This window comes from Hippopotamus amphibius, chromosome X, assembly GCF_030028045.1.
Source record: "Hippopotamus amphibius kiboko isolate mHipAmp2 chromosome X, mHipAmp2.hap2, whole genome shotgun sequence".
Classification (NCBI taxonomy): domain Eukaryota; kingdom Metazoa; phylum Chordata; class Mammalia; order Artiodactyla; family Hippopotamidae; genus Hippopotamus; species Hippopotamus amphibius.
Genome location: NC_080203.1, coordinates 104,974,746 through 104,999,226, shown reverse-complemented (window position 1 = coordinate 104,999,226; position 24,481 = coordinate 104,974,746). Strand labels below are relative to the sequence as shown.

The following is a 24,481-nucleotide window of genomic DNA, read 5'->3' as shown; positions in this document are numbered from 1 at the left end:
AGTTTCTAAACGACATCCTATGTCCATGGTGAAAGCACAGAGTTCATGAGCCTTAATTAAAATAACTTCTCCAAAAACTTGAAGAGCCCAATACACCTTTCCGCCTTAGCGCAAACGGAAGAACCCACCTTTGCTACGCATTTGTTTTGGATGATGATGTTGGTAGTAGTAAATTTCTTAATATAAAGCACTTTCAAAGGGCTGACCCAGAATGTTTTCTTTTCTTTCTCCTATTTATGAGTTCATTTAGCCCTATAAAAAGACTTGTGGTGTATCAAAAAAGCAGTGTTAGCAGTGAACTCTCCACTAACCATTCATTGCCACTGCCAGCTTTGTCACCCTGTAATTTTTGGTTGAGTTGCCTTGTGGAGAAATTTTAGACACACTATCATATTAAGATTAGAAGTTTTTTTCTAGAAACCACATCCTGGAGCCTTGCCCCTTCCTCTTGCCCTGACCCTATTTCTATGAATTAAAGCCATGTTCAATCGAACTTCTTTTTGAACAAAAGATCTTTCATTAGTACATATAGGAACAGAACTGTAGTTAAGAGCAGAAAGATATAAAGAATATCACAAGCTTATGATACATAACATATTTTCAGGAGGCCATCAGAGCACTTTATATGCTATTGGAAGGCAATAAAATACTGTAACTACAAAGCCCTTTATCATAAATATTTAATATAAAGTTTCAAAATTTCAACCCTAACATAATTTGGAAAGACGAGGATAAGGGTCATTTATCTTCACTAATGATGGAGAAAGACTTACAGATATAAAATTTGAGTGTTATCATTACCCAGTTAATGACTGAGGTGATGAATGGTGAAACTTCACATACCTTCTCTAATGTGTTATATGTACTCATCATGTCATTCAGCTTCAAATCATGGTGCTTAAAACCATCATTTGCATTGTATCAGTTATTCTCTACTGTGAATTTATATTTTTTGAGTGATTTATGTTAGTTTTTGCCTTTGAAAGATGTTTTTGTTTATTTGCTTTCCTCTCATATGAAGGATAGTGACTTCTTTCCTACATTCTGGCAATGAGGAGAAATGGAAAGTAGAATTAAGACAGTAATGTGTGCCTGGGCTTGGGGAGAGGAATGTGGTATTTATGTGTGCATGCAAGTCTGTGTGTGTGTGCCTTATATTGGGGAGACATGTATTAAATGAATCAAATTAAATTGCCTTTTATGTAGTTGGCAGTTTCATATGTTTCAACCCACTATTTAAGCATTCATTTGATGAAAACAGCCTTAGCACTAATATGGTAAGTGCTACTGCAGCTTCAGGGATATTTCATAATTGTAGCATCCAGAAGTATCATTTTTTAATAAGAGGAAATAGGAGCCCAAAATAACATCATGAGGACATTAAAATACAAGTGAATGAGAGTTACACTGTTATCAGGAAACTTTTGAGTCTGCTTCAATTCAATAAAAATACATATTTCAATAACTCTGATACTTTATTACTAACTAAAAAAATGAATTGTGATACCATCACAGGAGTTTGAGATGTGCTTGAATATAGCAACAATCAAAAGCTATTAATACTTAGCTAGGATTAAACTGATAAACTCATTGAAATAAAATATTAGTATCTCTATATATTAGTTTTGGTTAAAAATTACACAGACAGAACAATATATTAAATAACTGAAATCTTTACAAACAAAATTGAAGTAAATAAATTATCATTTCCATAATAGCATTTTAAAATGATTTACTAATTTATATAGCTCTTTAATTTCATTCAGAAACTGTGCTAATGAAGTGTTCTAATCTAAAACAGATCTGAATTATCATTCTTTAATTACTTCCTTGATTATTTATATAAAAGAAACAACAAAACACTCTAAGGCATGAGAATTATAAAGGCAGTGTCCCATAATCCTAGTTTTCTGTGTTTAATAGGAGTTTGAAAGCAATCATGCTATGAAAATGTAGTCATTATAAGTGTATATTTTTAGAATCATGGCATTAGAACTATCATCCCAACTGTAAATCAATGACATCTATTGTGTATTGATTTATACTGCAGTTTTTGTCATCAAATCTTTAGCAGAAGGAGCCACATGATTTTGTTGGCTAAACTAACTTAAATCCTATAAAATGGCAACCAGTAAAAGATTAATACGATGTATTTGGAAATGAAGTTATACAAAAAGAATGCATTATATTAAAAGTATTAACATAAGAATAATTTGTACTGAATAAGGTGAATTATTGTCATAATTCTTAGTTTCATGTGATTCTGAAAGACTGCTATTCTTAATCCCTGGGAGGAGCGCAAAGCAGTTAATTTCCTTTAGTTCTTAACCAGAGGACTGTGTGCATGGCCTGAAGTAGGTAGAAAAAGGCAATAATTTCTGACTGTGTTACTTAAAAGCAGATATACTGCTTCTGTAAATTTGTATTTATAGGATATAGAGCAAATTTACACACTCACTTCATACTGCTATAAAAAGCATCTGGTTTCGTTTCCATCTTTGGATGCTCCTGTCCTGCATTGCACTTTTCAGTTTGGGGGTCTGGCTCAGCAGTTTTTAGCCCTGAGAACCACTGACCTAGCTGCTTGGAGGAGCCTTTCCAAAGGGCTTTACACAATCCAAACACATTGTGTCTACTTTATATGCAGACCATTAAGGTAAAAGTTGATAAGGAAAAATGAATGTTCACGCAGTCTCAGAGTTTCATCTATAGGTTGGTTATTAACTACCAAGGGAGAAAGGAAGACATCTGGTGGACACCACCATAACCAGATGACCAAATTTAGCATCAACATCACAAATAACTTGGCACTTTTGACCTGTTGTGCTTCTGTGACACACTAAGAACCATACCACAGTACATATACAGTTTTCTTGCAGAAAAGTTTGAACTCCTCTAGTCATGAAGGGACAATCAGAGATTTCAGACAACTGGCCTCATCTCTTAAAAAATGTCAATACCATGAAGGACCAAAAACGGCTGGGGGACTGTCCTGGATTAAAGGAGCCTAAATTCAATGGGTGATACTAATTGGAACCCTGACATTATTGGGACTCTTGAACAGGGACTATAATTTAGATAATGTTGTTATGTAATTATTAAATGTGTTGGTTGTAATAATGGAATTGCTACTAAATAGACTTTTTTTTCTTAGAATATGCATGCTGAATATTTAGGGGTGTATGTGCCTCTGTGTGTGTGTGTGTGTGTGTGCGCGCGCGTGTGCGTACCTGCACATGAACACGTGCAAATACCTTAAGAAAATAAATCACAAAAGAAAGAAAACAAGAGAGAGAGGAAGGGAGAAAGCAGATATGGCAAAATGTCATTTGATGAACTAATGGAGGATTATTTGTGTTTCCTGTTCAAGTCTTCAACGCTTACATAAATTTGGAATATTTTAAAGTACATAGTTGGGGTGGGAAGAAAAAATCATTAATAAGTATTGGATGGGTCATGGGTCTGAACATAAAAACTAAATAGTGCATTCCAGATGTCTTCCTAGGTATTATGGTACTTTTCATTTGATTTATTATACTGAAATATCAAGAGTAATCAGCATTAGACAGAAATTGGCCAGAATGTCTTCTCCATTGTCACATTTTATAGCATTCCTTAGGACCCAAGAGTACTTTTTTTTCTATATAAAACTTCAAACTTTCTATCTTTGTAAGAATTTATCTTGTGCTCAATAGAAGTATTTGGTCAAGTCAATTTTGTAAGTATTGGTTATTCTTTCCTCTGGGGAGCATTTAAATGAAATGTGTTTCTTACTGGAAACCAGGGGAATGTTTATAGCTTCCAAAAAAGGTTACTTTTAAACTACTTTTTACTATGAACATATACAATTGCACATTTTTAGAACTGCTAGAAATTATTAAAATGCAGGTTAGTTAATGATAAAATTGAGAAAATAAGTCAGTGAAGAAAGGTTATAAGTGTTTACATTCCTCATTGTATGGTTTTATTCAGACCTCCTAAGTTTAAGCATCTGTGCAGCCACAGGTCTGGAAACTAACCATTCCCATGCAGTGATAAGAATATAGCTTTGTTTCAGGCAGGTTGAACTTGAACCTGACCACAGTATTTTCTAATGGTGGGATTTTAAACGATTACTGACCTTTTCAGGGTCTTGTTATCATAAACAAAGTCCAAGGAAAATATTAACATCTGCCCTCTGAGACTGTTAAGAGGATTTATAGAAATGAGATAGTGCATATTAGGTATTCAAAACATTATCTGGCACAAATAGTACAAGCCCATTACCACTACTTTTATCTACATCCACACCAGATCATCCTCCTTGTTGTCACCAGGAATATCCATCCTGATTTATGCCCAGTAGAAACATTCTAAATCACTAATGCCAGAAGTGTGTTATTTAAATCCCAGAATGGAGTTGAAAACCGTGGTGTCATGTGCCTTTTCATTTTATTGTCATTCTGATATTGAGTATTTTTAGAAAAAATTTTTACCACTAATTGTTCTTTTCTATATAGATTAGCATAGGGAATCCATAAATATTACCATTGTTTCCTGATGAGGTACCATAAATTGTCCTATATCCCAGGAAGTATTTTTATTAAAATAAAATATTTTACTTAAATTTAAGGTTTTTTTAATTTAACAATATTTATTATAATTTATAATGATATATTATTATGGCATAATATGTAAAATAGAAATCTATTTCTATTTAATATGAATTATAATTTATTTAAAATTAAAATATAATATTAAAACATATAGTATTACTATTACCATCTGCATGTCCCTTTTCTTTTTTAACGTATTTTTTTTTCTTGTTTTTTTTTTAACATATTTTTAATAATAATGCTACCAATGTATAAAGTGCCCATATAGCCATGCAGTATAACTTGTTAAATTTCTGTATCATGTGCATCATGGAAGAATGTGGTCAAGTCAATTATGTATATGTTGCTTATGAAACTGAGCAGGGCCCTGTAGGGCTCCCAGGCACAGTAGCCTTTCTGTGTCTCCCGTTTCTTGTTTATAGGGAATAGACTCCAGCCTCCATGACCTGCCCTGAGTTCCAAAGGGCAGATTTGAACAGTTGCTGATCAGGGAAGGGAGGGGAATGCAGAGACAAGGGAGGAGACCACCTGAGGCTATGTTAAAGGAGTGCAGGTTCTGTATACACCCTGATCCTTATCAGCAGCCCCACCCTTGAAACATTGCTATAAAACTCCTCACCAAATCCCCCTGGGTTGGGACAGTTTTTCAGGGCACAAACCTGCTGTATCCCTCTTTGCCTGGCAAAGCAATAAAACTATTCTTTTCTACTTTACCCAAAACTCTGTCTCCAAGATTCAATTTGGCAGCAGTGCACAGAGGCCAAGTTTTGGCATCAGTTATTCTCACTCTGAGGAGCATGTGAAATCAAATGCTATCTTAATTAATAAACTGATTTTGTGAAATTTTAGTCTCACAATAAAGTTTTATTTTCACTTTTTTCCTTTAGTCCTTTACCATTTACATCCATTCAGTAGTGCTTCTTTCATTCATTCATTTAGTAATTGTCATGGGTAGCTGCTTGTGAATTGTTCCTAAGTGTGGAGGATTCATGGGTATGTGATTTATTAAGGAAATGATCCCAGGGGAAAAAAGAAGTAATGGAGTAGGGGAAACAGGAAAGAGAATCAGTCACCATAAGTAAAAGTGACATTTCAGTCACAGTTCACGCCTCACCCTCATACTTGGGGTTCTCAAGATCTGAAATTGCACCACTGAGATTTTGGACTATTTGAGGCAAGGGAGCTGGACTTTTAAACTCCCATGCTACATGGGCATTGGCTTGGACTTGCTAAAGGGCACATAAACTCCCAGGCATTTCAGGCTTTGAACAGCTACAGTGGCCCAACAGAAGTTCTCTGAAGAAGGTTAGAAGTGCCATTTAGGACTGTTGACAAAAAATTAATCAGCCAATCTAAAAAAGAAATGAAAATTTTATTCAAGCCAAATTGAGGATTATAACCCAAGAACAACCTCTCAGAAAGCTCCAAGAAATGTTCTACCTGTTAAAAGTCAAAGCACACTTATTGACAGTTTACACAATCTAGGGAGTAGTGGGGGCATGTGTCATCATGGCCCCTTTCAAGATTCAGAAGGAATGCTATTTTCAAGAAATTGTCTTGTTGATACTAGGAGAGTGTTGTCTTTTTATGGTTGAGCAGGTATTTCTGCTGATGGGGGAGGTTTGGTCAATGCATAATGCAGATACACAATGCACAATAGAGGGGATTTTGCACAAAATTTTGAAGAATTTTTATTGTTAAAGATAAATGGATAATGCACTCTGTAAGGAAGAAATAGCATATGTAGGACCATGAAAGAAATAACAATTTAGTTATATGAAGCAGATGTATAGGTTTAATACCCCAAGAACTCCTTATATTTGAGCTAAGATATTTTTCTTGGTTCTGTAATGGATGAGTTAAAGTAGTGGTAGGAAGTTGGTGAGATTAATTTAGTTTTAAAATTAATTGATAAAATAAAATAAGTTTACATCACTTTCCTTCTGCAATTTGTGTACTGACTTCCTCTTTTCTTTCCCACATATACCAATCATATGTGCATGTGCACACAAATGTGGACACATGCATACATCTGTACACACATACAGTCACTAACTGTAACACAAAGGAAGTTTCTTAGTCCATTGATTACACATCTGTCACAAGGCATCCAGTTGCAAAGTCATTCAGTGAACTGTTTCAATAAATAGATTGCTTCTCTGCTCAGTTACAAAATTTGTCAATCAGTGGATGGCATAATACACAGTTGAAAAAATAGATTGTTCTCATGTGAGGAAAAAGAGGAATGATAGGAATCAAAGGAATGATCTAAAGGAGCAATATAAACAGAATTTTAAATTTTTCATCATGGCAGTAACAACATTGGAAATAGCTGAAAGTTGAATGATTGTTTCTGAAGGGTATCAGAATATGCCACTGCAAAATATGCCTCTTTGGCATAAGGATTATTTTGAGCTGATTGCTTTGAGAAAGTGCAGACACAGGAGAAGCTCTGAAAACAGAATAGAATTTACCCCTTTGTAAGAAGAATCTACATTTATAAAGGAAATTTGCATTAAAAAGGGGGCATTACTGGAAAGTGAGTTATTATCAGAGATACATTTTTCATCTGAGAGACTTACCTACAGGGCAGGGCAACCTTTGTTTACCACACATTTTCTCCTTTTACCTTTCCATGAATTGCCTACCCCCAACCCCCAACTACATTTTTCTTTTGTCTTTATTTAGCTGAAGATGGGATTTAAGGTGGTGACTTGGGCAATTTGAGGTGGTTAGTTACTTAGTTTTCCTGGATATCTACTGTGTATACAGGGGGTAAGCATGTTAATAAACTGTTTGTTTTTCTCTTGTTAATCCATCTTTTATTACAGGGAATCTTAGCCAAGAATTCAGAAGGGTAGGGAGAAAATTATTCAGCAAAGAATTTATTAATTATCATCCAGTGAGTATGAGGACTGGAATAAAATCTGGCTCCAAATTAAGAACAAGGTAATGGCAGGGGAAGCAACCATCAGTTAAGTGGAGAAGCGCAATGAAGTTACAAAAATCTCAGTGAATTGTTTCAATCTGGCTATTGTATCTTATGTCAATGTAAATTAGTTTATAGACCAATTACTGTAAAATTCAGTGGACTGATTGGAGGATATTGGAGGACAATTGTGAATCAAGGATGGTTTTCAAATCCAAGTCCCTGTGCCCAACACACAGTGAAGCCAAATAGACCTAAACGTTGATGCTGAAATCTCAGCTTCTCTGTACACCAGTGCCGAATTGAATCTCAGAGACAGACCTTTGGGTGAAGTAGAAAAGGATAGCTTTATTACTTTGCCAGGCAAAGGGGGACACAGCGGGCTCCTGTCTCGAAAAACTATGTGTCCCAACTTGGAGAGCATAGTGTGAAGTTTTACAGTAATGGTTCAAAGAGGGTGTGATTAGCTCATGGACATTCTTTTGATTGGTTGGTGGTGGGGGTACGTAGGAGTCAGCATCATCAACCTTCTGGTTCCCACTGCTCTGGGGTCTACTGCTTGTGGGCAGCACATTAACTTCTCCCACTTGGAGGGGGTTTCAGTATCTACAAAACAGTTCAAAGATATTGTTGTGTATATCCTTTGATGGGGAACCAAGACCTTGTCCCAAGACTGCACTGTTGTTTCTTGACTGGTCCTCCCTTGTCTCACATCCCCTCCCTTCCCTAATTAACAACTGCTTGAATCTCCCTGTTGGAACTCAGGGAAGGTCATGGAGGCTGAATGAAGCCTATTTCCTATAATCAAAGAAATGGGGAACACAAAAAGGCTTTGTGCCCAGGAGCCCCACAGGGCCCTGCTCAGTATCAATGTCTAGTTTGGAGCAGAGAAAGGTTTATTGCATGGGCCAAGCAAGGAGAGCAGACAGCTTGTTCTCAAAAGACCCAAACTTCCTGATGGTTTTTAGGGAAGAGTTTTTAAAGGCAGCATTTGGAGTTGTTACCAAATGCAAGTTAGTGTGCCCTATGCACAGTGAAATCAAACCAAAACCTCAGAATTTTGAGCAGAGAAAGGTTTAAGGCAGGGCCATGCAAGGAGAACAGGTAGCTCATGCCCCCAAAACCCCAAACTCTCTGAAGGGTTTCAGCAAAGCATTTTTAAATGTGAGATGAGAGAGGGGCATCCCAGGGTATGTGATCAATTCATGCACAATTCTCTGATTGGTTGATGGTGAGGTAACAGGGTGGTGTCATAGGAGTTAACATTATCAACCCTTAGGCACCAGAAGGTCTGGGGCTACTTGCTCATGATCATCAAGTACTTAATTCCTTCCATTTGGTGGTGATTTTTAGCATCTGAAAAACTCAGGAAATACGCAGAAGATACTATCATCTAGGTACTTCAGAGAGGAGCTTACAGCAGAGGACATGGGGAGAAGTCTGTCCCAGGAAGGCCTTATAGGGTCCTGCTTGGTTACAGGGTGACTGTTGCAGGGTATATGACTTTCTTCTGATTGGTTGATGGTGAGGTAACAGGGTGGTATTCCAGGAATCTCAATCATCAATCTTCTGGTTCTGGGGTCTCAGCATGTAGTTAACATTCTCCACCTGGATGGGGACCTTAGTTCCTGCAGAACTCAAAGATATACATCAGATTGTTATGTATATCCTTTGAAAAGGAACTAGGACTCTGTTTTATCACTGAAATATTGTTTCTCGATTGCTTTTCCTTTGTTTCTGCAATCTATTACTTCCCTAATTAGTAACTGCTTGAATCTGCTCTTTGGAACTCAGGAAAGGTCTAGGAGACTAAAGCCTTTTTCTACAAACAGCAAATGGGGGACACAGAAAGGCTTTCGTACCTGGAAGAGCCTTGCGGAATCCTGCTTGGTTTCAGGATGTAAGAGAAACTGTTAGAAGTCAGTAAAGCCATAGAAGAAACTGAGAATTGGGTTGTTAAAAAAGGAGACCCTAGAAAAGAAATGACTGATTTTATCTGTTATGATAAATCTCTGTTTCCATGATACATCATATTAATTATAGTTTTCTAACCAAATCATATTATTTCATAAAGTTCTAATACATTATAGCTTCCTTAAGAAATCTGAAATAAAGGTAAAGCAAGGGCAAATAAATTTAGTTGACTAAAAACAAAAAACTAGATGTCAAACATCAAAAAGCTAATAGACATCTTGTGATGCAATTGCATCCAGATTTTATGACAGCAAGTGTCAGGAATAACAAGTTTTCAATTTCTGGGCTAATTCTGTAATAAGTAATGTTGACAAGCACTCAATATCCTGAAGATTATTAAAACACCAAGACTGAGTTGAAATGAGTAGCTATCAATGATTAGACTGTCCCCATATCCATCCCAATGATCATTAAGAAAGAAAAATGTTTTTATAAAGTACTTGAGTTGACTGGTCATGTTTAGTAGCTGATGGATGACTTAGACTATTTAAGTCATCAGGGTCTATGGAAACTGGAAGTATGCAAAGAAAAATCAATTAGGTTAACCAAAAGATACAGATGATTTATGACATTTTGTGATTATAAATACAAAATAGAATCCATTCCTTGTGTAATTTGAAAGTTCATGATCGCATTTATCATAAATCTCTAGATGACTAACATTTGTTATGTTCATGGATTCCCTTTGTTACAAGTCCCCATTGCATGTCCCCAGCTCATGGCTTCATTCTCAGCTCTGAATACCTTTCCCTCTACATCCATGACACATTTAGTGGGAGTCAGTCTGTTAGGTTCACATAAGTGGTCTATTCTCAGAAAACAGCTCTGCAAAGAATATGAGTAAGTTTTGTTTCCATAAATTACTTGTCAGGGACCATGGACATTTAGGACTTTCTACAGATAGTCAAATCAACAGTTTGTTAAATTAATTAATGCCAAGGCTTTTGTGATACATTTGTGTGTATGTCTGTACATGTGTGTATTTATATAGTAGTTATATGTCTACTGTATGGCAAGCAGGCTAATAAGAGTGCCAATCTGAACCTCTACTCCAACACCTAGTAACTTAATAGCTATGGGATATCAGGCAATTTTTAAAAATGTTTCTGTGTTTCAGTTTTCCTTTAAACATGTAGATGCAAATACATTTATAATGAGCGTTAAATATACAAATGTACATAAAGTGCATATTCTTAATATTAAGTACACAGTAAATGTTAAATAGTAGATACTATCAATGTGTATATATAACATGTTTGTCATGTATATATGCATGTACATATGTGTAATAAACACATATGTACATATAAAAGGACCAGAAAGAAATTAACCAACATGTTAGTACAACTGTGTTTATCTAATAAGAGTTTTTATTCTTCTTTATACTTTGCTGCAAATTTCAAATTTTCAACAGTGTGCATTTGTCACATTTATAATCAGAAAAAATGATAAATATTCACTTGGAAAAAATGGTCTTAATCTGATACATGAGAGAGTTAGTGTGGTTATCAAGAATAATTTCTTCATAACGAGACCTTTTAAATACTGGAATAGGCTACTAGGTTTATGGATTTGCTTTTTGGAAACCTTAACACTCTTCACCTTTTTAATCCTAATTGAAGGAGGAAGAGTACATCTCAGGTTTTCAAAGCCCTGACAGCATGAGAAATAGTTCTGTGGTTACAAACAAATTAACTTCTATTACAAAAGTTATGTTTTGGGACTTGCCTGGTGGTCCAGTGGTTAAGACTCTGCTTGCACTGCAGGGGGCATGGGTTCGATCCCTGGTCCGGGAACTAAGATCCCACATGCCACAGGACACGGCAGAAAAAAAAAAAAGTTATGTTTTATCAATCAACACATAAGGAAGCAGAAATACTAAAGTACCTGGGAAGTTGATATTCTTATTTTTTTTTAAGGAGTTTTCTTCAGAATTGATTGATAATAAGGAAGCAGGTGAGAATTTTTTTTCCTTCATATTTAATTCAGAATGGATATTCTTCCAACCATGAATATTCAGTTTTGATCATATATATATCCTTTAGCCTGGAGCATTTACGGAAGAAACCAATCACAGTCTAAAGATACAAACTAAGACGACCAAATATGTAAAGACCAAAGAGATAACTAGGAAAATTACTTTTTTCCCATTCTGTCTTTCTGAACTGGTAAAAGTAATTGAATGCAAATAAATTCTAACTGGCTAAAGATCCTTAGTGCTTATGAAATTTGTCAACTCTTCTGGTACGGACACTGCTTGTATTATTTAAGAAGAATATTTGTCATCTTTAGCATCCATTAGCACATCATTGGGGATTTATTGATCCTGGAAGCGTCATACGTTTATGTAAATATGACCATTCTCTGGGATTCTTATGCATACTTTATTTTTAAACTTATTCAATTTTTATTAGTTTAATTGTATACATTTTGCATTTTTATGAATTTGCTTTCTTGTTTCAACTTATGAAATATTTGACACAAATACCTATGCAGAATAATTTAATAAGCACCTGTGTAACCAATGCTAAAATTAAGAAATAAAACATTGCCAGTATTATTTAAGCATCCACTGTACCTCTCCCCAATAATACCCCTCCCCTGGCCATCTTGTCAAAGGAAAGTATTTTCCTGAATGTTCCCATTGTATTTTCATACTTTACTATGTATGAAAATGCCCATAAATTATACATAGTATGTGAACATTTCTATACTCTATTTTTCTGGGGTTTGACTTCTCCATTGATATTGTGTTACAGCCGTCATCCATGTTGACTATGGGTGCTCCAATTAATTCATTGTCTCTGTATTTAATATTCCATTATATAATTGTAGCACATTCTCCATATAAAGGATGCTTACTTTGTTTCCAAGTTTTTTAGTATCACAAAGAGTGCTACTAGGAACATTCTAATACATTTCCCTATTTGCACATACATAATAATTGGTATACACACCCCAAAGTGGATTTAATGTCATAGGAATTTACATATTCAAGTGAACATGTTATTGGCAAATGTTTATATCAACTTACCATCAACAATATTCTTTACCAATACCTCTTATTATCAGACTTACTAACCATTCAGGTTTCTTCTTTGGTAAATGACTGTTCATGTCTTTAGCCTATTTTTGCTATGGGATTGTTTATCTTTTTCTGAATTTTTAGATCTTTGTATACTCTGAACATCAAGCCATTGTTAGTTATATTCATTAAAAATAGTTTTTCTTGGACTATGACATCTTTTCATATTATTCATAATTTTTATTTTTTAAACATTCATTAAAAAATAGGCTTGAGATGTTGCAAAAACAGTGCAGAGTATTGCAGTCACTAAGCTTCGTGCATCTCCCAGCTTCCCTCAATGGTGAACAATCACCCAGTTTCCCCAATAGTGACATCTTATGTAACTATAGCATATTATCCAAGCCAGGAAATTGATATTAGTACAATGAAATTAACTACATTAGAAACGATACAATTTGCCAGTTTTTGCTTGCAACTCTTGTTTTGGGGGTGTCTTTTTGTACAATTCTACAACATATATCTAGATTCGTATATATATCTGTATATGTATTAATTCATATAATTCTCACCACATTCAAAGTACAGAGCTGGTCCATTGTTACAAAGGAGCTCCCTCATATTGTTACTACGTATAATTACATATTACACACTCCTTCCTACTTTACTAACCCATGGCAACAACTGACCTGTTACCCATCTCTATATTTTATCATCTCAAGTGTGTTATATAAATAGAATCATACTGAATGTAACCATTTGTTTTGAAATAATTGCATATTGTTCCAAAAGAAATTGCAGAGATAGTACAGAGTTCTCACGTAACTTTTACCCAGTTTCCCCCAATGGTATTAACTTACATAATTGTAGTCCTTTGGTAAAATGTATTTGTTTAGATCTAGTCCTTTTATCACGCGTGTACATTTATGTGACTACCACTGCAATCAAAATTCAGTACGGTTACCTAGTATTACCCCTGAATAATGGTACCAACCCTCTTTGCCCAACCATGCCTAATACATGGCAAAAACCAATTTGTACTCCATTGCTATAATTTTATTACTTGGGGAATGCTATGTAAATGGATCATATGGTATGTGACCTTTTGAGACTGATTTTTTTTTTTCACTCAGCAAATATGGCCTTTAGATCCATCCAAATTGTTGCATGTATCAATAGGCTTTCTTTTTCCCTTTTCATTCCATTGCATAAATGCCCCACAGTGTTTTTATTTATTTATTTAAATTTATTTATTTAATTTATTTATTGGCTGCTTTGGGTCTTCGTTGCTGCACATGGGCTTTCTCTGGTTGCTGCGAGCGGGGGCTACTCTTCATTGCAGTGCACAGACTCCTCATCATAGTGGCTTCTCTTGTTGTGGAGCACGGGTCCTAGGCGCGTGGACTTCAATAGTTGTGGCACGTGGGCTCAGTAGTTGTGGTTCACGGGCTCTAGAGCACAGGATCAGTAGTTGTGGCGCACGGGCTTAGTTGCTCCATGCATGTGGAATCTTCCCAGAGCAAGGCTCGAACCCTTGTCTCCTGCATTGGCAGGCAGATGCTTTACCACTGCGCCACCAAGGAAGTCCCCCACAGTGTTTTTAAACATTCATCTACTATAGGACATTTTGGTTGTTTCCAGTTTTCAGCTATTACAAACAAAGCTGCTATGAACAATTGTGTGCGGGTTTCTTTGTGGACATAAGATTTCGTTTTCTAGGATAAATACCCAATTCTGCCATTTCTAATTCACATGGTGAGCATATGTTTATTTATTTTAAACTTTCCAACTGATTTTCAGAGTCACTGTGCCATTTTACATTGTTGACAGAAATAATCAATAAACTGATCTATAGTAGGAATAGAAAAGAGTTTTATGTGAGCCAAACTGAGGCCTATAGCCCAGGAGACACAGATTCAAGAAGCACTTAAATTGTGTTCCACTGGACTACAAAATGGGGGAGGCTTATGAAGGCAAAAACCACAAAATTGCAGAAGTTGTCTGTCAATAATAATTGGAACTGGTAAGAAGTAAGGGTGCTTGTTAAGGATTGTTTGGGGTCTGAAATTGTTCCATAGTTACACGGGGAAGACTTGCGACCATAAAGTTGCAGCTGCCAGCTGCCAGCTGCCCGCAGGTATTGTTTTGAGAATGGCTGGTGGTGTCCTTGAGTCTGATACAGTGCAGAAAATTCAAGTTCTCAGTGATGCAGGAGCATGTCTGAAACCATATCCACAGTGGCCACTCAGCTCCATTTTGAATGCCTGAACCACAGTTGCTCCATTTTGATTTTTAAATGCATTCTTTTCTTTAGTGGTTAAAAAGGATGTACAATGTATGTTTGATAGGCCACAAGACAGGCTGTTCTAATTAGCATAAGTTTAGCTTAAATCACATATAAACCAGAACAACTTCGCCATACCTCAATATGTGAAAATTTCTTCCATCAATTTCCACCAGCAATGTATGAGTGATCCAGTTTCTCTGCATCACTGCCAGTATTTGATGCTGTTGCTTCTTTTAGCTGTTCTGATAAGTATGTAGTGATATCTCATCATTATCCTTAATTCACATTTCCCTGAAATCTAGTAAAGTTGAACTTTTTTTAATGTGCTTATTTGCTATCTGCATGTCCTTTTCAGTGAAATCTTTCATCATGTCTGTATAAGAAAAAACTCAGTTTTCCACCTTCTTGTGTAAGCGAAAACCCAGTTCGTCCCTACTGTGTGTTTCTTTCCTATGTGTCTCCTTTACTACTCACATAGAACATTCACACTTCTGTCACTTCTGGTCACCAAATGTTTGGAAGATTTTTCCCCTCAAAAAGCAATCCTCTGTGACACCAGCTGGGTGTCCTACAATTTAACTAGGACACTATCTACCTGGAGAGAGCATCAGATCCCAAAGGTTAAGTGCTCATTCCCACAAGAGAGCCCATCCACCTCCCCTCCCCCCAACCCACCCAACTTCAGATGCCAGTTGCAAGCACAGGTTATCACTTGTGCTTGTGACTAACAGGCTATATAGATCAGGGGTTCCAAAGACCCCTTCCTTGGATTTGATTAATTTGCTAGAATGGCTCACAGAACTCAAGGAACCACTTACTTACACTTACTGGTGTATTAAAGGATATGATAAAGGATCCAGGTGAACAACCAGACAAAAAAATATCAATACATAGGCCAAGCTCTGGGAGGGTCCTGAGCATAGGTGTTTCTGTCCCCGTGGAGTTAGGGTGCGTCAGTCTCCCAGTGTGGTGTGTTCTCCAGCCTGGAAGCTCCCCGAACCCTGTACTATTGGGATTTTATGACGTCTTCCTCATGTCAGCAGGATCAATTATTAATTCCATTTACAGCCTCTCTTCCCTCTCTGGAGGATGAGGGATGGGGCTGAAACTTCCAAGCTTCTAATCATGGCTTGGTCTTTCTGGTGACCAGCCTCCATCCAGGAGCCCACCCAGACTCACCTCAATACAACAAACAATGCTCCTAGGGCTCTTATTACTTAGGAATTTTCAAAAGTTTTAGGAGTCTTGTCTCAGAAATGGAGTCAAAAACAATTAGAACAAGAGATGTTCCTAATGTTCTTACCACTTAGGAAATTATAAGGGTTTTAGGAGCTCTGTGCTAGGAACTGGGAATAGAGACCAGTACATATTTGGTTTGGCAAGTATTTCTGCTGGCTTGTATTTTCATACTCTTGAGAAGGTTTTTCATGAATAATTTTTTTTAAGTTGATGAAGTATAATTTATCCATCTTTTCTTTTATGGATTGTGTTTTTGGTATAGTGTCTAAAATCTTCAGTAGACCCCCAAAGTTTGCTCCTACATTTTCTTTTAAAGGTTTTATAGCTTTACATTTTATATTTAAGTCTTATGTAACATTTAATTTATTTTTGTATGAGATCTGAGGTTTAGGTCAAAATGCACTTTTCCCTACTGGATGTTCAACTGTTGCAGCACCAGTTTTTATAAAATCCATCCTTTCTCTATTCAATTGCTTTTGCAGCTTTGTTGAAAATCAATTTCCATACACATATGGGGGTATTTTCTGATCTATTCATGTGTATGTCCACTCAGCCACCAGTATCACGGAGTCTTTATTACTACAGCTAATTAATGTCTTGAAGTCTGATAGATTCCTCTCATTTTTACTCTTTAAACATTGTTTTAGCTGTTCTAGTTCCTTTGCCTTTCCATATAAATTTTCAGATGAGATTAACTATACATGGAAAAAAATCTTGCTGACATTTTTATAGGAATTATGTTAAGCCTGTTTATCAATTTGACAAAAATTGAGATCATTACTATATTGAGTCTTTTAATCCATTAACATATTGGGTTGGCCAAAAAGTTTGGGTTTTTCTGTATGGTGTTATAAAAAAACCCAAATGAACTTTTTGGCAAACCCAATATATCTCTCCATTTATTTAGATATTCTTTTATCTCATTCATTAGTGCTTAGTACTTTTTTGCATGCAATGCCTGTATATATTTTGTTAGATTTATACTTAGGTATTTCAGAGTTTTATTGTCGTTGTTTTTTTGAGTGTCAGTGATATTGCATTTATAGTTTCCATGTGTTCATTACTACTATATAGAAATACAACTGATTTTTGCATATTGATCTTTAAGTCTGCAACCTTGCTGTGTTCACTTGTTGATCTAGGAGTTGTTTTGTAGATTTCTTGGGTTTTTTAATATATACAGTCATGACTTCTTCAAAGAGGGACAGTATTATCTATTCATATATGATGCTTATGATTTTATTTCTCTTATTGCCTTATTGTGCTGGCTAGACGTTCTAATACTATGTTAAATACCAGTGGTGGGAGTGAACATTATTGACTTGTTCCTGATCTTATGGAAAAGTCATTCAGTCTTTCACCATTAAGTATAATGTCAAATTTGGGTAATTTTAGATGTTCATTATCAAGGTTAGGGAATTCACCTCTATTATATCCTAAGAGTTTTGTTATAAATAGATGCTGAATTTTGTCAATAATAATAATTATCATCATCATTATTATCTTCTGTCTGTACGATATTCTACTATTCATTTCAGACTTGGGTAACTTCTGTCTTCTCTCTTTTTTTCTTTGTCTTACTAGAGGTGTGTCGATTTTATTGGTCCTTCCACAAAAATAAAATAAAATAAAATAAAATAAAATAAAATAAAACCCACACAAAAAGAACAAGCTTTTAGTTTCATCGATTTTCTCCATTCTTTTTTTGTTTTTTGTTTACAATTTCATTAAGTTCTGCTCTTATCTTTATCATTTTCTTTCTTGTCTTGCTTTGGGTTTATTTTGCTCTTCTTTATCTAGGTTCTTGTTCTGTGAGTTTAAATTACTGATGTGAGACTTTTCTTATTTAGTTTACTATCTTAGTGCTATAAATTTCATTTTCAGCACTGCTTTAGCTGTGCCCCACAAATTTTGAAATGTTGTATTTTCATTTTAATTCAGTTCAGCATATTTTTACATTTCTTTTGAGACTTCTTCTCTGACCCATGGGTGACTTAAAAGTGTTTTTTAGTTTCCAAATATTTAGAGTTTTCCTGTTATCCTTCTACTATTGATTTTAATATTGACTCCATGATCATTAGAAAGTACACTCTATATGATTGTAGTTATTTTCAACTTGTTAAGGTTTGTTTTATTAACTACGATATGGTCTATCTTGGTATCTGTCGCATGAGGTCTTGAAAAGAATGTACATTCTCCTGTTTTTGTATAGAATGTTCTGTAAATGTTGTTAGATTTTATTGATAGATGGTTCTTCTGTATCCTTGGTGATTTTGTATCTGGTCGTTCTATCATTTGTTGAGAGAGAAGAGTGTTCAACACTCCTGGTATGTCTTTGTTAAATTAACATTTGTTAAAAGGAACACAAATTAAGGGTGCTGAATGGTGAGAAGTGGTCCAACAACAGACCACAAGAGAAATTTAAATAGAGAAGCTTGTTACTCACAGGTCCTGGGGGAAGTACACCCAAGCCTCCAGGGGCCACATGGCAAGATCAAGGCAGAGTGCAGACAGAGGTAGAACCTGGGGCACATACCTTTATTAGGGTCTGTGGGTAAAATGCTTTGGGACTCCCAGGCTAAGGCCGGATTGGTCAATTCAAGACAAAACTGTAGAATTTTGGTAAGTTACGTGGAATCTCATCTAAGGGACATAGAAGGGGGTGACCCTGAGAGGCAGAGGAGAGTGTTGATCACAAGCTCTATTGCAGAAGTCGTATCAGGAACTTAATTTGCTTGTGACTCTGTGGTATGCTATCTAGAGCATGCACTTGTATGAGGGGCTAGTGTCAGTTTAAGTTCTCTGCAGGCTGATTGACCAAAAAAAAAAATGAATGCCAAGGCAACAATACCATGGAATAGCTTAGCTAACCTTTAATAATTCCAAACATAGTTATAGATTTATCTATTTTTCTTTTCAGTTTTATCCAGTTTTGTTTCACACATTTTTCAGCTCTGTAGTTTGGTGAATCCACAATGAGCATTGCAGTATCTTCTTGGTAAATTGACCCTAAAACTTGTAGAAAGGTAATGTAGTCCTGTCAATACATTGATTTTTGTCTCACGATACATATGTCAGACTTTGGAACTACAGAACCATAAAATAATACATTTGTGTTGATTTAAACTGCTAAATTTGTGGTAATTTGATAAAGCAGGAAAGGAAAACTAATATGCTAGTATAAGCAATTAGTGCTATAAATTCTTCTAATCACTGCCTTACTTGCATCCCATAGATTTTGATGTATTGCACTTTAATTTTCATTGATTCATTTGAACATATTTTTTAAATTTACCTTGAGAAATCCTCTTTGACCCATATATTCTTTAGGGGTATGTTGTTTAATTTCCAATAATTTGAAGATTTCCCTGTTGAGTTTCTGTTATTAATTTCTAGTTTCATTCCATTACATGCAGAGAACACACTCTGTGTGTTTTCATTCTTTTACCTTTGTTAAGGTTTTTTTTATTACACAGGGTATGGTCTAGCTTGTGAATATTCTATGTGTGCTTGAAAACAATGTGTGTTCTTTTGTGTTGGGTTGTGTTCTATAAACATTAATTGTATCCTGTTGGATAATGATGCTGTTCAGTTCTGTATCCTTTATACTATATTTATATCCTCCAAATCCTTGATGAGATCTTTTCTACTGTTACTGTTGATCCCTTAGAGAAAGGTGTTTAAATCCCTAACTATAAGTGTGGATTTGTCTACAAGTCCATTTAGTTCCCTCAATTTTTGTTTTATGTTTTCGAAGCTCTTCTTTGAGGGCTTACATATTAGGAATGTTGTGTCTTTATAATTTCTGTGGGCATCCCTTGAAGACCCTGGGTCAGACTGTCAGCTAAGTGTCCTATTCACTTCTTTATATCATCTCTAAGGGGATGATGGTGTAGCCATTGGTCACCAAAGGGAATAGCCCCAGGCCCTACCTGGAGCCAAGGTGAAGATACTCCTTCAGTAATTAGGAACCAAGTATCCCAGAACAGAGAGGGACCAACAGAATAGTCTTTGCTAGGTATCCCATGGTAGGGATGGTGGCTGACACACCCATTCACTTTCTTTTCCTGGGGACCCAGGGAAGTAACTGCCTTGGTTTGAATTGTCAACTTCACAGCAGCAGAGAGGAGGGATCCCAAGCCTAGTTAATAGTTACTATGATGATCTTAAATGTGAGCTAAGAGTACAACTCACTAGAACAGAAGGGGCTTGAATGCCAGCCACTGCTCTCACCCCAGTATACCTCAGACAGGGCTGGAAGGCCTCATCCTAAAACTCTGTGTAACTTTCTCCTTTGGTGTATTAGTTTCTAGGACTGCCATAACAAGTACCACACATTTTGTGGCTAAAATAACCAGAAATGTATTCAATCATAGTTCTGGAAGCCAGAGGTTTGAAATCAACTTGTTGGCAGTGTTGGTTCCTTCTGAAGGCTCTGAGGCAGAACCTATTCCATGCTTTTACCCTGGCTTGTGATGGATTGCCAGCCATCTTTGGTACTCCTTTGTCTTGTAGAGGCATCACTCCAATCTCTGCCTCTGGCATCACACGGCCTTCCTCCCTCTGTGTCTCTGTATCCAAATCTCCCTCTCTTTTTCTCTTACAAAGATATCAGTCATTGCATTTAGGGCCCACACTATTTTAGGATGACCTCATCTTAATTTGATAACATTTGCAAAGATCCTCTTTCCAGATACGGTCACATTCACAGGTACTGGAGAATAAGGCTCGAACATATCTTTTGGGGGCACACAATTCAATCCACTACCCCAGAGATCTTAGGGGATGGGAAGAAGAAGAACAGAACCCCTGTGGGTTCCTAGAGTATTGTCCTCAAAGAAACCTGCAAAAATGGTCTTTATTGTAGCTACAGAATTATATCCCTGTTGAAGATGAACACACTCTCCACCCTCCTTCCTCCAGTGGACTGTCATTACCTGCCCTCCTGCTCACACGTCTGCCTCATGTCCCTGGCCAGTGTCACCATGTCTTGGGAACAGAGCAGTAAGAAATGTGAGAAACACCACAAATCCCAAATTCAGACACTTCCCCTCCTATTTTGGGGGATATTCCCCAGAGACTCCCCCCCCCCGCCCCCGCTTGCCGCTGGCATTCCTAGGAACCTCAGAGAGCCACATCCACTACCATTGCTTCTGCAAGTGTTTCACGCACGAGGTAAGATGAAGGTGCCAAGAGCCAAGATGAGAAAAGGACAAGCACATCCGAGGCCTGACTTTCATTTCAGAGTTGACCCGGAGGCCTCCTAATGAGGAAGAATAGTGCAGTTGACAGCACACTTCCTGCTGCACAAGTATAAAATAAGAGACCCACTACAAAAGCAGACATGCTAAAGACTGTCAACACAAAGTACAAACACTACTTTCCTGAAATCTTCAGGAGAAACTCTAAGTACACAAAGCTGACCTTTGGCATTAATGTAAAAGAAACCAACCCCAGATTCCCACAGAGAACCAGCTGAACACCAGCAGACGGCCTCGGACACCGGAAAGGGCTGCGGAGAACCTGACATAGCCGACTGAATATTCGTCTAATCCAATACTTGGACATTAGTCTGAGGCTTGGACAGTCTTCTATAAACACCTCTATCACCAGGACAAGCAACCCCAAAAGCTTGGACAACCATGAGGAAACAAAGAAACACCATGCAGGCAAAGGAGCAGGAAAAAAACCCACAAGACCAAATAAATGAGGAGGAAATAGGAAAAATGCCTGAAAAAGAATTTAGAGTAATGATAGTAAAAATGATACAAAATCTCGATAACAAATTAGAGAAAGTACAAGAAACAGTTCATAAGAACTCAGAAAAACAAACAGCAATGGATAACAAAATAACTGAAATTAAAAATACTCTAGATGCTCTAACCAGCAGAATGACTGAGGCAGAAGAACGAATAAGTGAGTTGGAAGATAGAATGGAAGAAATAAATGCCACAGAGCAGGAAAAAGATAAAAAAATAAAAAGACTAGAAGACAGCCTCAGAGACCTCAGTGATAACCTTAAACGTACCAACATTCGAATTATAGGCATCCCAGAAGAAGAGGAAAACAAGAAAGGGTCTGTGAAAATATTTGAAGAGGTTCTAGTGGAAAACTTCCCCAACATGGGAAAGGAAATAATGAACCAAGTCCAAGAAGCACAGAGAGTCCCATACAGAATAAACCCAAGGAGAAATACACCAAGACACATATTAATCAAACTAACGACAATTCAACACAAAGAAAAAATATTAAAAGCAGCAAGAGAAAAGCAACAAACAACATATAAGGGAAAACCCATCAGGATAACAGCTGACCTTTCTACAGAAACTCTGCAGGCCAGAAGGGAATGGCAGGATATACTGAAAGTCCTGAAAGAGAGAAACCTACAGCCAAGAATACTTTACCCAGCAAGAATCTCATTCAGATTTGAGGGAGAAATCAAAAGCTTTCCAGACAAGCAAAAGTTAAGAGAATTCAGCACCACCAAACCAGCCTTACAACAAGTGCTAAAGGAACTTCTCTAAGTAGGAAACACAAGAAAAGGAAAACACCTACAAATACAAACCCAAAACAATTCAGAAAATGGTCATTGGAACACACATGTCAATAATCACTTTAAATGTAAATGGATTAAATGCTCCAACCAAAAGACACAGACTGGCTGAATGGATACAAAAACAAGACCCTTCTATATGCTGCCTACAAGAAACCCACTTCAGACCAAGGGATACATATAGACTGAAAGTGAAGGGATGGGAAAAGATATTCCATGCAAATGGAAGTCAAAAGAAAGCTGGAGTAGCAATACTCATATCAGACAAATTAGACTTGAAAGTAAAGACTATTAAAAGAGACAAGGAAGGGCACTACATAATGATCAAGGGATCCATCCAAGAAGAACATATCACAATGGTAAATATCTATGCCCCCAATATAGGAGCACCTCAATACATAAGGCAAATGCTAACAGCTATAAAAGGGGACATCGACAGTAACACAATAATAGTGGGAGACTTGAACACCCCACTTACATCAATGGACAGATCATCCAAACAGAAAATAAATAAAGACACACAAGCTTTAAATGACACATTAGACCATCTCGACTTAATTGATATTTATAGGACATTCCATCCAAAAACGACAGACTACACTTTCTTCTCAAGTGCACACGGAACATTTTCCAGGATAGATCACATCTTGGGTCACAAATCAAACCTCAGCAAATTCAAGAAAATTGAAATCATATCAAGCATCTTCTCAGACCACAACGCCATGAGACTAGATATCAATTACAGGAAAAAAACTGCAAAAAATACAAACACATGGAGGCTAAACAATTCACTATTAAACAACCAAGGAATCATTACAGAAATCAAAGAGGAAATCAAAAAGTATCTAGAAACAAATGACAACGAAAACACAACAACCCAAAACCTATGGGACGCAGCAAAAGCAGTTCTAAGAGGGAAGTTTATAGCAATACAGTCCTACCTTAAGAAACAAGAAAATGATCGAATAAACAACCTAACCTTACACCTCAAACAACTAGAGAAAGAAGAACAAAGAAACCCCAAAGTGAGCAGAAGGAAAGAAATCGTAAAGATCAGAGCAGAAATAAATGAAAAAGAAAGGAAAGAAACCATAAGAAAAATAAATAAAACTAAAAGCTGGTTCTTTGAGAAGATTAACAAAATTGATAAACCATTAGCCAGACTCATCAAGAAAAAAAGGGAGAAGATGCAAATCAACAGAATTAGAAATGAAAAAGGAGAAGTCACAACGGACACCTCAGAAATACAAAACATCATGAGAGACTACTACAAGCAACTATATGCCAATCAATTGGATAACCTGGAAGAAATGGATACATTCTTAGAAAAATACAATCTTCCAAGACTGAACCAGGAAGAAATAGAAACCATGAACAGACCAATCACAAGTACAGAAATTGAGGCAGTAATTAAAAATCTCCCAACACACAAAAGCCCAGGACCAGATGGATTCACAGGCGAATTCTATCAAACATTTCGAGAAGAGTTGACACCTATCCTTCTCAAACTCTTCCAAAATATTGCAGAAGGCGGAGCACTCCCAAACTCATTCTATGAGGCTACCATCACCCTGATACCAAAACCAGGCAAAGATGTCACAAAAAAAGAAAACTACAGACCAATATCACTGATGAATATAGATGCAAAAATCCTCAACAAAATACTAGTGAACAGACTGCAACAGCACATTAAAAAAATCATACACCACGATCAAGTGGGGTTTATCCCTGGGATGCAAGGATTCTTCAATATACGCAAATCAATCAACGTGATACATCATATCAACAAATTGAAGGATAAAAACCATATGATCATTTCAATAGATGCAGAAAAAGCTTTTGACAAAGTTCAACATCCATTTATGATAAAAGCTCTCCA

General features: G+C 36.5%; 1 pseudogene; it reads right to left on the bottom strand.

Moving 5' to 3' along the window:
- Positions 1 to 20,594, bottom strand: part of LOC130841555 (serine/threonine-protein kinase MRCK beta-like) — a 51,801-nt pseudogene extending 31,207 nt beyond the window's left edge.
- Positions 20,595 to 24,481: the final 3,887 nt, after the last annotated feature.